Source organism: Neophocaena asiaeorientalis, unplaced genomic scaffold (genome assembly GCF_003031525.2).
Source record: "Neophocaena asiaeorientalis asiaeorientalis breed wild unplaced genomic scaffold, Neophocaena_asiaeorientalis_V1.1 scaffold40, whole genome shotgun sequence".
Taxonomy (NCBI): domain Eukaryota; kingdom Metazoa; phylum Chordata; class Mammalia; order Artiodactyla; family Phocoenidae; genus Neophocaena; species Neophocaena asiaeorientalis.
The window spans coordinates 4579449-4595118 of NW_020185335.1; positions in this window are offsets into that span (position 1 = coordinate 4579449).

The following is a 15670-nucleotide window of genomic DNA, read 5'->3' on the forward strand; positions in this document are numbered from 1 at the left end:
GTACTGAAATAGTATGAACATTATAAAATGCAACACATTTGAAATTACAGATATGAAGTAAAAATAAATCAATGCTAGTTGATTTTCTTGAACCCTACCCATCTCCATCCAGAGTGTGCACATTTCACTTAGGAGATCATAACTCTAAATTGCTGCCAACATTATCTTTTCAAAAGAGATACTGTTGGTCCCACTCTCTTACTCAACCTCTTTGAACACACGCCAAGAATCAAAATCTCCTGCCCCTCATTCTGACTTACTTTTTCTAACATAGTTCTCTCTGTTTGGAAAGTCTTTTTTCTTGCCCATCTTTTTCCATAACCATCTATCAACGTTAATTAAATACACCCAAGGTAGCACATGTTTCTTTATGGTCCTTTTCCATCCTTCTGTTCTACCAGTCTCTCTTCACTATTTCTATATTAAGTACTACCTTTGTTATAACAGTATGACAGTTGACACTGTGGTGACACTATCAAAGTCTTTCTCCCCAAGTGAAACTCTGAGAAGAAAGACCGAAGCTAAGTCTTTGTTTTCTTAGTAGTCCTTTGCAACAGTGGATGTTCCATAATGGGATATCAAATAATTACCTTGTTGGAGAGCAAATGAGTCAGACTTGAATTAGTTCCCACTTGAACAAGTATTTTTATATTCACTTCTGATTAAATCCCAGAAATCCCTTTCATGTTTATTTGATCATCCTGATTGCTTTGTCATATTTCCACTTGATTGAGATGGTGACGTGCAGAGAGATTCATGCTATTCTAACAGATGGGTTTCTCTAAATGGGTCAAGATATTATGAAAGGAAAAGTTCGCACAACTCTCAACTGTTTTCTTCAGGAAACAGAATCAAAACATGGCTTCATGCTGAAACCAAATTTCTCTTTCACTGTATTTGAAAAGGTTATGTTTGAAGCAGTTTAGTAATTTCTAAAGAGCTTCCTTCTACCCCCGCTTACATAAAAACAGCAACCACAACTTTTTGCTTTTTCTAATGGTTTAAAATTTAACTTAGTCATTCTCATACACTGTCATGTTTTCATATCATGGTAAATATTTAATGTTAATGGAAAAGAAGAATATATTTTGAACATAAATGTGGGAGAAATCTTTAAAAAAGAGAGAAGAAATTTAAGTTTCTAAAGGTATTTTACTTCTCAAAATGCTTTCCTACTGCCAATGAATCTGCTTTTAAAAAACTTTGTGATATAAAATTACTAATGAATGTGTGTTTAGCACAGGAAGTAAGAAGGGAATAAGCACCTGCTTTTGAGAAACATCTTTTCAGGTCTAGAGGAGAACAATTTTCAGTTCCGTTTGTGTCCGGAGCTGATCTGTTGCCTTAAGAATTCACAGGTGGGATTGCCCTAGTGCACAGAGAGTGTTGGTGAACACAGGGGACGTGGGTCATCCATTATAGGGTTACTTCAATATATTAGAATGTAAGGACTCATATGATGTCAAGACAAATTTTCCCCTGACAACAGTTCCCCAGAAGAATGGGCACCCATCTGTTCTTCGAAGAGTATGATTCCATGGTTCTCATGTAACTGAAAAATAATGAGGAAGTGCAACCTTCACCTAGTTTACATAACAGAGGGCATCATTAGACATCACTCATACAAGGATTGAAATAAACTGGGAATTTTTTGTTTATTTTATATAATTTTTCTTGTTTAGGGAGAAAAAATACAAAAGAAGAACAGTTCACTTGAAATGAAAGTTTGGACTGGCCAAGAGTAAGACATGGTGTCATAATCTGAGAGAAAATGCACACTGAGAGCCTCTATCCTGTATTATACTCATCTGCATTGAAAAGGTAATGAGCGTTTTGTCAGTGCCTGTGCTTCACCTAAATTATCAAGGAAAAGATACATACATGTGAATTTGTGAGCTTCATGACTAGGAATGGGGCCACATTCTGCTTGTGGGGGCTGATATTGAAAGAAATTGGGGTAATTAAATGCTTGATTTTAGGAAGCTTTGAAGGCCTTTCTTGGTCCTTCATCCTCATGCAGATTCAAGCATCATTATGTCAATGTCAATGTGACCACCAAGGACTGACCCATCACCTCTTCTCTACCTCTGCTCCCTGGTACCCAGAGCTGATTTCATGAAATTCACAGTGCACTTGTTTTGTTTCTGACAAATTTATAGTGTGCTTTGGGATATAAATTTAATTGACTGTCATTTCAGGCTTTGTCATCAGAAAGGTCACTGGAGAAAAATACATAGGGAAATTCTGAAGTACGAAAATTGTTAATCTGAGCTTTTCATTTAAGATTTTATTTTAGGTCCAATTTCAGTGTACTATGCCAAAGGCCACTATAAAACTTGATGAAGAAATAATTTTCTTTTAAAAATGATATTACATTTAATTGTAATTCTAATTATATTCAACTTATTGGTAATATTAAGGTATATTTTGAATGGAGGCTGAGTTCTTTCTGCTTTATTCCTTGGCGACGGTGGAAATGTGAAGCCATTGAAGTTGAATGGTTTTTAGAATTATGTACTGACCCCTTACTATACTTTGTTAAATTTACTTCCCTGGCTGGTGTGAAAAACTGTTTAAATGTATGTATTTTACAGATTACTTGCCTTTCAAATCAAAGGAAAGAAAGATACATAATTGGAAATGTGGTTTTCTTGAATTTCCTTTTTTAAAAAAAAAATATATATTAAGTTATTTCTACTTAGTCTTTGGGTGGCATTTTACTTCATAATCATTTCCTCAAATGTATGCAAAATTGTTGTCCATATTTATTTTTCCTCTTTTCTGCTGTAATTGCTTTACTTACATTCTTCAAAAATTCTCCTTTTCATGGGTAACTAAATAGAAGTAAACATAAATTTGCTGTCTCCAAAGAAAAGTCAACATAATAGCCTCAACTTGCTTTCACTCATTTGCATGTTCATTGTTTTTATTTTTCAATGAATACTGAGTGCTTCTTGTATACGTATAATTTACTGAGTGCAAGAAAGAATTAAAATAAGATGGGTGGTGCAAACTAGCTTTAAAGAATGTTGGAGGAATGTAGACACTCTAGTATTTTAGTACACATCAAAGAACAAGAACAGAAAATAAGAGGTAAATAGTGTTTATTTAAAGGACAAGGTGGACCATTGGAAAGGACTTCTCCATGGACTAATGGAAAAGGTTCATAGAAGATAGGAAACTGCTCTGAGAGTTGAAGAATAAAGAGAATTTGGATGAGTCAGAAATTAAGTGGAAGAAATTACAGGAAATGAGATCAGCAAGAGCCATAGCAGAGTTAGGAATAGAATGGGCAACAGATTAGTAGGAGCAAAGAAGAGGGTTTGTGTGGAAAGAAGGAGTTATTCAAAAGAAAAAGAAGGTTGGAGCTGATTTTACAAGGCTTTGGTTTCCAGCTCTTTCACTCATATGGAAAAGCAATATCATCATCCCTGGGTATCTGTGTGGGATTGGTTCCAGAAACTCACTGATACCAAAATCCACTAATGCTTAAGTCCCTTGTGTAAAATGACGTAATACAGTCAGCTGTCAGTATCCGTAGATGTAAAACCCGTGGATATAAGGGGGCCACTCTAGTCCTAAGGCATGGTGGTTCCAGACACTTCAATTTACTATTGTAACAGAGCCAATAAAATCCTTGGTGCTTTTGTGGCAGATTAATGACCACTTGATAAATATTGAGAAAGCACATTTTTTTTTAGATTTTTTAATACTGGAACTAATGGGGGATGGGGAGCTTAGTATTTGCTCAGATGTACTTCCCTATCAATGCTTTAATCATTTTTCAAAGACTACTAATTGTTGCCTGAATCACAGATTTGATGAAGCAGGAATGGGTTATGCTACATCTAATTGTTCTTCATTCTCTTATATACTCTCATTTTATAACAAAGATTTTAAAAACTTAATTTTTCATTGTAAAAATGAGTCATTTCATATTTCTCATATTCAAAATGAAACTCAAACATGTTATTCTGGGGTGCTCTCTTTTCCTTTTTCTTATCTTAAAATAGTTCAAAATAATGCTTGCTTTAAAAAGTTTGGCATAGTTGATATTGGTGGGCCCTGGATTTTTTCTGGCTTATTTTACCTCCTGCTGGCTGCCCTAAGCGATTGCTCCATCAGGCAGATATTAGAAATATACAAACACATGCATTTTGCTTATAGTCTTCCCATCACAGAAACATGGAAAGCACCAGATGGATTTAAATACATCAGAGAATTGGGCTGCCCATTAGCAAATGAAATCTGACTACGGTAAATCAATGCTGTAATGAACATGGGAGTGCACGTGCACATATCTCTTAGAGATCCTGATTTTAATTCTTTTGGATAATGTCAAACAAGCGGCATCGGTTGCCTATTATCAGGAGTAGAAGTCTGAGCTCTTCTGACCACTGCATCATGGTATTGGAGTCACCACGAAAAATAATGCAGTCAAGCACTGGATGGAAAAATGTTTTACTCACATGGAGAAGAGACAGAGCAAGATCAGCTTCAATGGTGGATGTCAGTCCCCAGTGGCCAGCAGGTCCCTCCCTTCAGCTGACGGAGATTAATTGTTCTGCATGCATCCCTCTGTGCTCCAGCAGAAGGACCCCGTCCTCACCTCTTACAGAGGACAGATACAGTCATGGAGTTGTCAAGGTGCCATATGATGCACATGCTTAAGCAGAATGATGTAAGGAGCACATATCGAGTCTGAAATAGGAAAACGTTTTCCCACATAAGGTGACAAGTTCAGCACAGGCTGTGGGGACTGTATCTCGTGGTAAGGAAGTGTGCCAGGCCCAAACCCATGCATATGGCTGAGTGGGTGTCAAAAGATTGTATGCATGAGACCACCTTTCCTAACAGATAGATACCCAGAATTGGGATTGTTGAATCACGTGGTAGCTCTATTTTTTATTTTATTTTATTTTTTTTTGCGGTACGCGGGCCTCTCACTGTTGTGGCCTCTGCCGTTGCGGAGCACAGGCTCCGGACGCGCAGGCTCAGCGGCCGTGGCTCACGGGCCCAGCCGCTCCGCGGCATGTGGGATCTTCCCGGACCTGGGCACGAACCCGTGCCCCCTGCAGAGGCAGGCGGACTCTCAACCACTGCACCACCAGGGAAGCCCCTCTATTTTTAATTTTTTGAGGAATGCGCCATACTGATTTCATAGTAGCTGCACCATTTTACATTCTGATCAATAACGCACAAGGGTTTCACTTTCTCCATATCTTCCCCAACACTTGTTATTTCCTGTTTTTCTGTTAAGGCCATTCTAACAGATATGAAGTGATACCTCATTTTTAAAAAATAGTTTTTGCTTTAATTATTTTGTTGTGGTAAAATATATATAATATAAAATTTGCCATTTTAACAATTTTCCCACTAAATGTTCATTTTTATTGGTATTTTTAATATTATGCCAAGGAGCTGATATAGGATAATGAGTTATTAATATAAAGCCAACATTATTTTCCTTCCTCCAAAGTTTGCAGTATCTTAACATTCCAGAAATATTTCTAATACGGTTTTTGTATAACACCACTGAAATATAAGATGAGGCTTTACTTATTTTAGGGACAATTTTCCTCTGTAGTTGCTTCTTTTTTAAAAAATTTTTATTTTATATTGGAGTATAGTTGATTTACAATGTTGTATTAGTTTCAGGTATACAGCAAAGTGATTCAGTTATACACATACATATATCATATTCTTTTTCAGATTCTTTTCCCATATAGATTATTACAGAGTACTGAATAGAGTTCCCTGTGTTATACAGTAGGTTCTTATTATCTATTTTATATATAGTAGTGTGTGTATATTAATCCCAAACTCCTAATTTATCCCCTCTGCTTCCCTTTGGTAGCCATAAGTTTATTTTCTAAGTCTCTGTAGTGGCTTCTAAAAGTATGGCTCGAGTCATTCATTGCAGGTCAAAAGCAGTAGTGAAAAAAACTAATATCCAGTATCCAATCAGACCAATATTCAGGCCACTACGAAATGGGTGTTTTCTTCTTTTTTTCTGCCCTTAACACAGCTCTAATCTCCTGTTATCATTGTGATTTTGATTTGTATTTTCCTGGTGATTACTGACATTAAACGTTTTTTCATATTCCTGTTGGCCATTTGTATGTCTTCTTTGGAGAGATGGCTTTTCAAGCCCTTTGCCTCTTTTAAAAGTGGGTGATTTATTTGTTTTGTTTTGTTTTGCTATTAAGTAGTAGGAGTTTCTTATGTATTTTGGAAATGAACCCTTATCAGATACATGGTTTGCAAATATTTTATCCCATTCTGTAAGTTACCTATTCACTCCATTGATTGTTTTTTTGGCTGTGCAGAAGCTTTTGGTTTTGGTGTGGTCTAGCTTGTCTAATTTCAGGTCTTATGTTTAATTCTTTAATCCATTTTGAGTTGATTTTTGTATATGGTGTAAGATGAGCGCCCAATTTCATTCTTTTGCATATGGATATCCAATTTACCCAGTATAATTTATTGAAGAGAATTTCCTATCCCAACTGTGTGTTCCTGGCACCCTTATCAAGGATCAGTTGACTGTATGGGTGTGGGTTTATTTCTGGGATCTCTATTCTATTCCATTGGTCTATATGCCTTTGTACCAGGACTATACTGTTTTGATTGCAGCTTTGTAATATGTTTTGAAATCAGGAAGTATGAAGCCTTCCGTTTTGTTCTTTTTTCTCAAGATTGTTTTGGCTATTTAATGTCTTTTGTGGTTCCATATAAATTTTACATGTTTATTTCTGTAAAAAAAATGCCATTAGGATTTTTAAGAGGCATTGCATTCAATCTATAGATTGCTTTGGCAGTATGAACGTTTTAACAATGTTGTCTTCTAATCCATGAACACGGGATGTCTTTCCATTTATATGTGTCTTCTTTAATGCCTTTCATCAATGTTTTGTAGTTTTCAGTGTAGTAAGTCTTTCTCCTCCTTGGTTAGATTTATTCTTAAGCATTTTATTCTCTTCGGTGGTACAGGTATTGTAATTGTGATTGTTTTCTTAATTTCCTTTTCAGATTGGTAATTGTTAGTGTATAGAAACCCAACTGGCTTTTGCATGTCTGTATACATTTTCACTTTTAAAATGTTTTGAGGCATAGAATCTAGAGAAGAAAACCAGAAAATTGCAAAGACCAGGTTGAGGAGGTGGGAGGAGATGAGTTATGACAGAAAATCAGTGGAGACATGGGAGTCAAACAGGGTAATATAAGCTACAGTGTCATGGATAATGAGATTCAGGCCCTCAACAATGGGTTCATCCATCTTCCCTGGGTACCTGCCATTACTATGTGGCAGGTACTGTGATGTGCATTGGAAACACAATGGTGAAAGTCCAAGGGCAGGAAGTAAGACTGAGTATCTACTCTTTCAGGGACTGGAGAGAGCTTCAGTATACCTGATATACAGAGTGTTAGGTCAAGGCAATAGAAGATTTCAAGAAGAGGGGGTCAACACTGCCACATTCTGAAGAGTTATTGTTAAATTAAGGGATCATGGCCACTGTGTTAGTTATAAGGCAGGCAATGGTGATACTGACAAAAGCAGTTTCAGTAGATTTGTTTTGGGTTAGAAGCTGTATTAAGGGATGTGACAGGTAAATGAAAGGAGAGGAAATAAGTGGAAAACTGAGCCCAAATCAGGTTAAGACCTTTAGTGCCTATAAGCATAAGGACAATAGAGTCCACTCTCTTAAAGATTATTTTCAATACAATTGCATTTTTCAAAATGACCCAAAATTCACATGAATTCTAGAGTTGGAATAGCTTTCTTGTATATCATGTAACTGCACAGCACTGCATGAATATGCTGTAATGGACTCCTTGGTATTGTGTGCCTTTGCTTTGCTGATGCCCCGTGCTCACTGCTCACTATGTACGTGGTGGTCCAGCACTTATTGGAACTCATTTCAGGAAACTGGATTTTAAAGGAGAGGAATTAGATGCATTGAAAATGAGTTGGGAAATCAGGGTGGGGGGTTTGGGGGAAGGAAGATGTTATGTTGTTTTTCACTTGGGGAATGCTCTAGAGTTTTTATATGTTGAAGGAATGCAATCCATAAAAAGAAAACATTTGGATATGCATATGAGAAAGCATGATTGATGAAGAAAGTTTTTTTTTTTTTAAACCCCACATTTGTTTATTTATTTATTTTTGGTTGTGTTGGGTCTTCGTTTCTGTGCGAGGGCTTTCTCTAGTTGTGGCAAGTGGGGGCCACTCTTCATCGTGGTGCGTGGGGCTCTCACTATCGCGGCCTCTCGTTGTGGAGCACAGGCTCCAGACGCGCAGGCTCAGTAGTTGTGGCTCGTGGGGCCAGGTGCTCCGTAGCATGTGGGATCTTCCCAGAACAGGGCTCGAACCCATGTCCCCTGCTTTAGCAGGCAGATTCTCAACCACTGTACCACCAGGGAAGCCCTGATGAAGCAAGTTTGATGAAAAGTTGGAAAGGATAAGATTGGGAGAAGAAATGAAAAGGTTAGAATTAGTCAGCAAAACAACATACTCTCCGTAGGAAGTACAGTAGGACCCCCTAAGGTGTCCACCTAGAGTATAGTGGGTTCAAGGCAAATCAATATAGTGCAAAAACATAGAGCATCCAGTGGTTTAACAAATATACGTTACTCCTTAGTTCACATAGGTGTAGTTTTTGTAAACTATGAAACATATGCTTATGTATTCATTTATTTTTAGTGAAGTACATTATGTTTTGAGGAACTTGATCAGAGGAATCAGTTGAACTAGACCTTCTGTAGTGTTAACTTAGAAAATTTAAAATGATAGCTAGCAATTTTTTAATGATCCTATGTGCTAGGCACTCTGCCAGGTACTCTACAAGCATCATTTTATTTCATTTTCACCACAGACCTATGGGTTAGTAACTATGAATATTGCCAAGGGTCATGTAAACAGAATGTAAACCAAGATTTGATTGTAAAGCCCCTGGTCTTATCCGTACTGATGTACTGTTTTCATTTACCGTGTTTAAAGTAAGATTGAACATTCATAGTTCCTATAACCAGCTATTTTCACTGTGTATCGTAGACCGAAATGGAACTAGATTGGACCACAAAGGTAGAGGGCCAACTGGAATTCAAGAAAGGTTTGATCACACATCATCAAAACTCAGTAACTAAGCTGGAGCATTTAGTTAAATGAGCATTTAGTTAAATTAAAGGGATGCTTTATAAGGAACTGATGTAGATCAGTTTAAGAAGTGAATTTTTCATGGTGACAGATACAGAAAATAACGAAGTGATAGCTATCAAAAAAAAAATTTACTGAAACTCATGAAGAAGGTTGTTTGAAAGGGGCTATGCAAAAACTCAGAGGCATATAGATGGTGTCACGTACCCATGACCCTGTGAGCCCTGAGACTGTCTCTGCAGGACCGGTTCAGTTTCTCTTCTGCTTCCCTCTGGTCCACCTCTCTGATGCTTTCTGCTCTCTTCTCTGTCCATCCAAAAGCCATGTACTCTTGACCCATGTTCCATTGTCATTGTCCCTGCCATTCTGTCTCCCATAGGCTCTGAAATCTATACTCCCCTTGCACAGACATGCCTGCATCACAGGAGTGATTTCAATTCAACTTTAAGCTGGGAGGTCTACTACATAGGGTTTTATTTAGGCACATAACATTTCTGGTAAGGATGACCTACTGTTGTCATTTTCATCTTCCAGTTGAGTAAACTAGACCTAGGAGTGATTTTTCCAAGGTCCAACTCAGAATAATTAGTGTTGATAGGGCTTATATTCTTGCTTCCTAATGCTAAATATCATAGCCTCCTATAGGATAGTGTTACCTGGATCTAGAATTCTCCCAAGATAGTTTGGTAGCACAATATAGATTGCTTTGTGGATCTCACTCACTCACATCATAGTTCTTGGGTTTGACAGGTAAAGATGCTGAACTGTGAAGAGTGATGGAAACAATGTGTGAGTATAGGTAAGGGCACAGATGGTTGCTGAAAATTGTAATATCAAGGTGCCAGGGGTTATGAAGAATCATACTCTGAGTGTACATGTTCTGGATGTTCTCAAAATGACAGAAGCTTATGATAAATGTATGACATCCTTGATGTTATTTTTTCCTATCACATTATTATCAAAAGTTCTTATTTATCACCATAAAATCTCAATGGATTTCAGTGTTATAGAATACGTATAGAAAAATATTACTAATGCAAAACCACTATGACACAGTGAAAAGTCACTATTATAATAGCAGATTTCTTTAAGAATGCAAAAGAGCCCATTAGAAACATTTGACTGTGCTTTTCTGTTGCTGTGTTTTCTATTTTTACTTTACTTTCTCTATAATTACAAAAAAGAAGAAACTGCTATTACCACCTACTTCAGAGGCTAGAAAGGAAAATGAGTAACAGAGATTTTTTTCTTCTTCTTTTTCCACATGGAGCATACCAATTTTATATGACTTCTGTTGTTTATTTCGTTATTAAAAGTTTTTCTAATAAGCAATTTCAAAATTATCACAAAATGCAAAAAAATTCAAAAGAAACGAATGCACTAACACTATATAATCTATCAACTTCCTAGCTGATCTCTTTCTACTTCTTTAAAGAAAATCAAATGCTTTTCTCCCCTCATTATTAGGCATACTACTAATTAGTCACATAGCTCTGCAAAGGTTCACAGAAAAATATCCCTTCCTGTTGAAAATGCAATAATTGTATGCACTACTTGCCTTCCGTCTGATGCAGCTATGTAGATAACAAGGTTAGATTCTAAGACTTCATTTTAAATATTCAGTATTTAATAAGTATTTATTAAAGCAAATGTAAGGTAAGACAGCCTATTAATGTCTTTCTAAAAATGGAAGAGCAAAACATAACAACTTAGCTATTAATTTGTAAACCCTGAGGAAGTTAGTTAACTCTATGAGATTCAGTTTTCTCCGCAAGAATAGCATAATAGTATTTTTTTCCATAAGGCCAAGCATTTTCATAATCTTTGTGATCTTGTTTTAGGCAAAGAGTTCTCAGATACGACATCCAAAGCACAATCCATAAAGGAATAAATAGCAAACTCTGACTTCAAAATTAAGAGTTTTGTGCTCCAAAAGACTTATTTAAGAAATAAAAAGAGCAGCAGACTGTGCTAAAATATTTGCAAATGATATATCTGACAAATGCTTTGTATCATTTGTTAAAGATAAACAAACTTCTATCATTTGTTAAAGATAAACTTTTATCTGTTTAAAACTTTTAAGTGTTTTAAAGAACACTTACAACTCAACAATAAAAAAACAAATAACCCAATTTAAAAGTTGGGGGAGAAGAAAAATGGGGAGTGATTATTAATGGGTACAAGCTTTCTTTTGGAGATGATGAAATGTTCTAAAATTAGGTTATGCTGATGGTTGCATAACTCTGTAAATATACTAAAAATGATTAAGTTGTGCACTTTTAATGGATGAACGTTATCTTATGTAAATAACATTTCACAAAACTGTTAATAATGGGCAAAATATACAAGTAGACATTTCACCAAAGAAGATATATATATGGCTAATGAACACGTGAAAGGATGTTCAGCATCATTAGTCATTAGGAAATTGCGAATTAAAACCACAATGGAGGGCTTCCCTGGTGGCGCAGTGGTTGAGAGTCCGCCTGCCAATGTAGGGGACACGGGTTCGTGCCCCGGTCTGGGAGGATCCCACATGCCACGGAGAGGCTGGGCCCGTGAGCCATGGCCGCTGAGCCTGCGCATCCGGAGCCTGTGCTCCGCAGCGGGAGAGGCCGCAACAGTGAGAGGCCTGCGTACCGCAAAAAAAAAAAAAAAAAACCCACTATGGAGCAACAGTTCACACTCACTAGATTGGTTGTAACAAAAAAGATAATACTAGTATTGGCAAGCATGTGGAGAAAATGGAACCCTCAAGCACTACAGGTGAAATGTAAAATGATACAGCTACTTTGGAAAATAGTATGACAGTTTTTTAAGAGGTTAAATATGAATATATCATACAACACATCAACTCCATTCTAGGTATCTACCCGAGAGAAATGAAAATGTATGTTGACTAAAGACTTGTGAATGTTCATAGCAGCATTATTCATAATAGACAGAGAGTGGGAACACTCAAAACTGGATAAGCAGAATGTGGTATACCCATATAGTGTGATACTACTCAATCATAAAAATGAATAATCACTGCCTACTAAAGCATGAATGAAACTCAAAGTATTATGATAACTGATTAAGAAAAAAATACCCAAAGGACTATTTTTTGTGTGATTCCATTTATGTGAAATGTCTAGAAAAGGCAAATTTATATAGACAAAGATTAGTGGCTGCCTGGGGCTAGAGTGGAGACAGAGATCGAATGCAGATGGGCCTGAGGAATCTTTTTGGGGTGATAGAAATATTCTTAAAGTGGACTGGGGTGATGGCTGCACAACTCTATAAATTTAAAAGAATAATTGAATTGTACACGTAAAATGGGTGACATTTAATGGCATGTAAATTATACTTCAAAAAGATGTTTAAAAAACGAAACAAAGAAAAGTAAAAATAAACTTGAGCTATTTAGAGCATTAAGAAGAACCAGGAAAACTGCTGATTGTTTCTCTCTCTCCATGTATTTACATCAGACTACTAATCATATATAATTATATACGTAAATAAGATTAATAGTCTAGTGTTAATATGCTATTACTCTTAACATTTCTGTAGGAGTACTGCTGGTTAAATAATGGGAAATCTTAAGAATAATTATAAACTAGAGTACGGTCTTTTTAAGGTTATGAAATCAGGAGATCTTGTGATATAGTAGAGACTGCTTACCATCTTTGCCATATGACTTAATGAAAGATCACCGTTGGTAGAGTGATCAATTAGCTACCTCCTGGGGTTCCCTTCAGGGTAAGAGTTAAGTAATTACTATGATTAAGAAAAGTCTGTTTATTGAAATGGTGTGGATCATGCTCATTTTTCTTTTATTGTTCCTTGCTAATGGTAAGAAGAATAGAAAATTTGAAAGATACTGCATTCAAAACCAAGCTTCTTTTTCTTTGAGTTGTATTTTACTTACGGAATTAATTCCTGTGATATGTTGAGAACAATTGCTAAGAGTTGGCCTACATAACAAAAATATAGTCTTTGTGATTTTCTGAGACCTAAGGGACAGTTTATATCTTTGGGAAGCTTTAGAAGTCATTCACGAGGTGGGGAGGAAGGATCTGATGATGGAAGACTCCATCATGAGTTATCGGGAAAACACAGAGCTATGGGACGTGTGCTTTGTGGGTTAGAAGACAATGGAGGAAGCGTGTGGTTTAACATCTCTCACATGAGAAGGACAATCCAGGATACACCCTAGAAATTCGTGGTTCATTGGCATGCTTCCAGGGTTGAGTATTCCAGATGGTACAGTCCATGCCTCTGCACATTAGTGCTTCCCCTGATATCACTTTCTTGTGCTGATGAATTTGCATATCAAGTGTATATGCATTGGTGACTTCCTAATGTCAAAAATATATATTTCCCCCCAAAGCGATATGTAAATGTGCTTTAACTCCCTAGTGAAAGAGTACTTCATCAAAATGGGGTAGAACATCTATTTTTTGATGTTTGCTAGAATTCTGTGAGAATAGAAAAACATTTCCTGAGCTGAAACCATTTAGTATACAATTTTCTGGCAATGTATAAACATGATATATAGACATGAGTAGGAATCGCACACTCAGCTAAATCGCTTGGATAACATAACAGGACCCAGCAGTCACCATGCTTTAATTGTATAAGGTAACGGCCACCTAAGGCAGGAATAAATTATGTCCATTGTTAAGGACAATTATGTCCCTTATCAGATGGTCTGCAACAAGAGACTGGAATATATGGACCATTAATCTGTGTGTGAGCATCTGTTCTAATGTCCCTTCCAGAGAGAAAGTGAGAGACTTTTCGACCTCCCTTGTCAATCATCAGCAAATTAAAAACAACTTAAGTGGCATCTTCTACATTGCAGGTCACTTTTTAAAGGAGAATATTAGTCTAGTTAATAGATCTACATTACTTTTAAAACCAGTCAAGATTTCTGAGCCTTTTCCCTCCATACTTTCTAATATTTCATAACTTAAACATTTCAGAGAGAAAGAGGCTCAAAACCACAAGATTCTACAAGTCATCATGACCTTAATTCTTTCCTATATTTGCTTGCTTTTTTTTTTTGCAGTATGCGGGCCTCTCACTGTTGTGGCCTCCCCCGTTGCGGAGCACAGGCTCTGGACGCGCAGGCTCAGCGGCCATGGCTCATGGGCCCAGCTGCTCCGCGGCATGTGGGATCTTCCCAGACCGGGGCACGAACCCGTGACCCCTGCATCGGCAGGCGAACTCTCAACCACTGCGCCACCAGGGAAGCCCTGCTTGCTTATTTTTATATTCCAGCCTTGATCCTAAGAGGATAAGAAACTGATAAAATATATAACTAAACTAATTTATAACTAAATATATAACTAAACATATTTTAAAAATGAGGAACAATGGAACAGTATAGATAGAAGAAGAAAAAGGATGAAACCAAGGAGATTAATTGCTAAATTCATTCTCTCAAGCTCTGTGTTCCTAAGTCCAGGTTTTAAAACTGAATTTTAGAAAGTTTACCGCAAACTTACCTGATTTTATAGTAGCAAAGGCAAGGATAGAAATGATTCATATTGTCTTTATGACAAAAAGAATCAGATGATCAGAAAAACACAATTCTTAATACTGCCACTGGAAGGAAATTCATTATGAAGAGACCGTTGTGTTATGTAGTGATTCATATCATCAGCAGCTTCCTTATCCATGAATACTGAGAGCATCATGATTTTCTTTTCTTTTTATTTCTTTTAACATTACTCAGTCAGGGGATGGCATAGTATCAAAAAATTGTTAGGTAAAATAATTGGTTCTGGAGAACACTTGAAAGGCAGACCATGTTTCTAATGAGATCTAGGGGAAGGGATTGGCAAAAAGAACCTTAGTAATGTATGTTGGCTAAGTATTACAGGGAAAATATGAGCTCAGGGAAATATTGGCTGTTTTATAAGAGGAAAAGACTGTGCATCACCTGGATGGGAGCTGAATCCATGGAATGAATGGCCATTATGTTGATACCCTTGGAGAGAACATGAGTGTTTTCATGTTTGTGAGGAAGAGTCAAGTGGGTATTTGGATATGACAAATGCAGACTGTGGCAGAAACTGGCAAGATGTTCCCCAATCACATTTCCTATTTCTAGACATGTGGGAAGAGTGCATATTCCAGTGTTCTTTGCAGGTAGATTGAGGCCACGTGGCTAGTTCTGGACAGTGGAGCATAGCAGGGGGTGATGGATACTTTCTCTAGGCCTTGGTCCTGAGATCATTTGTGTGATCCCATTCAGGCTCTTTCTTTCTTCTGTCTCTCTTGCCCATGTCCTATAAGGTGGGCAGCACAGGAAAGAAGACTGGATATGTGAGAAACCGTATGGCAGGGGAGGAGTAGCCAGCCAATGCACATAAAATTGTGATGTGCTCTAGAGGGCATTACCCTGAATAATCCAGTTAATTAAAAAAAAATAGTTGTATTATTAATGAAGAAATAAGTGAGTCAGAACTTACCTGTCATATTTAATTTTTATTATCATTATTTAGTCTAATATTATTTATCACATTT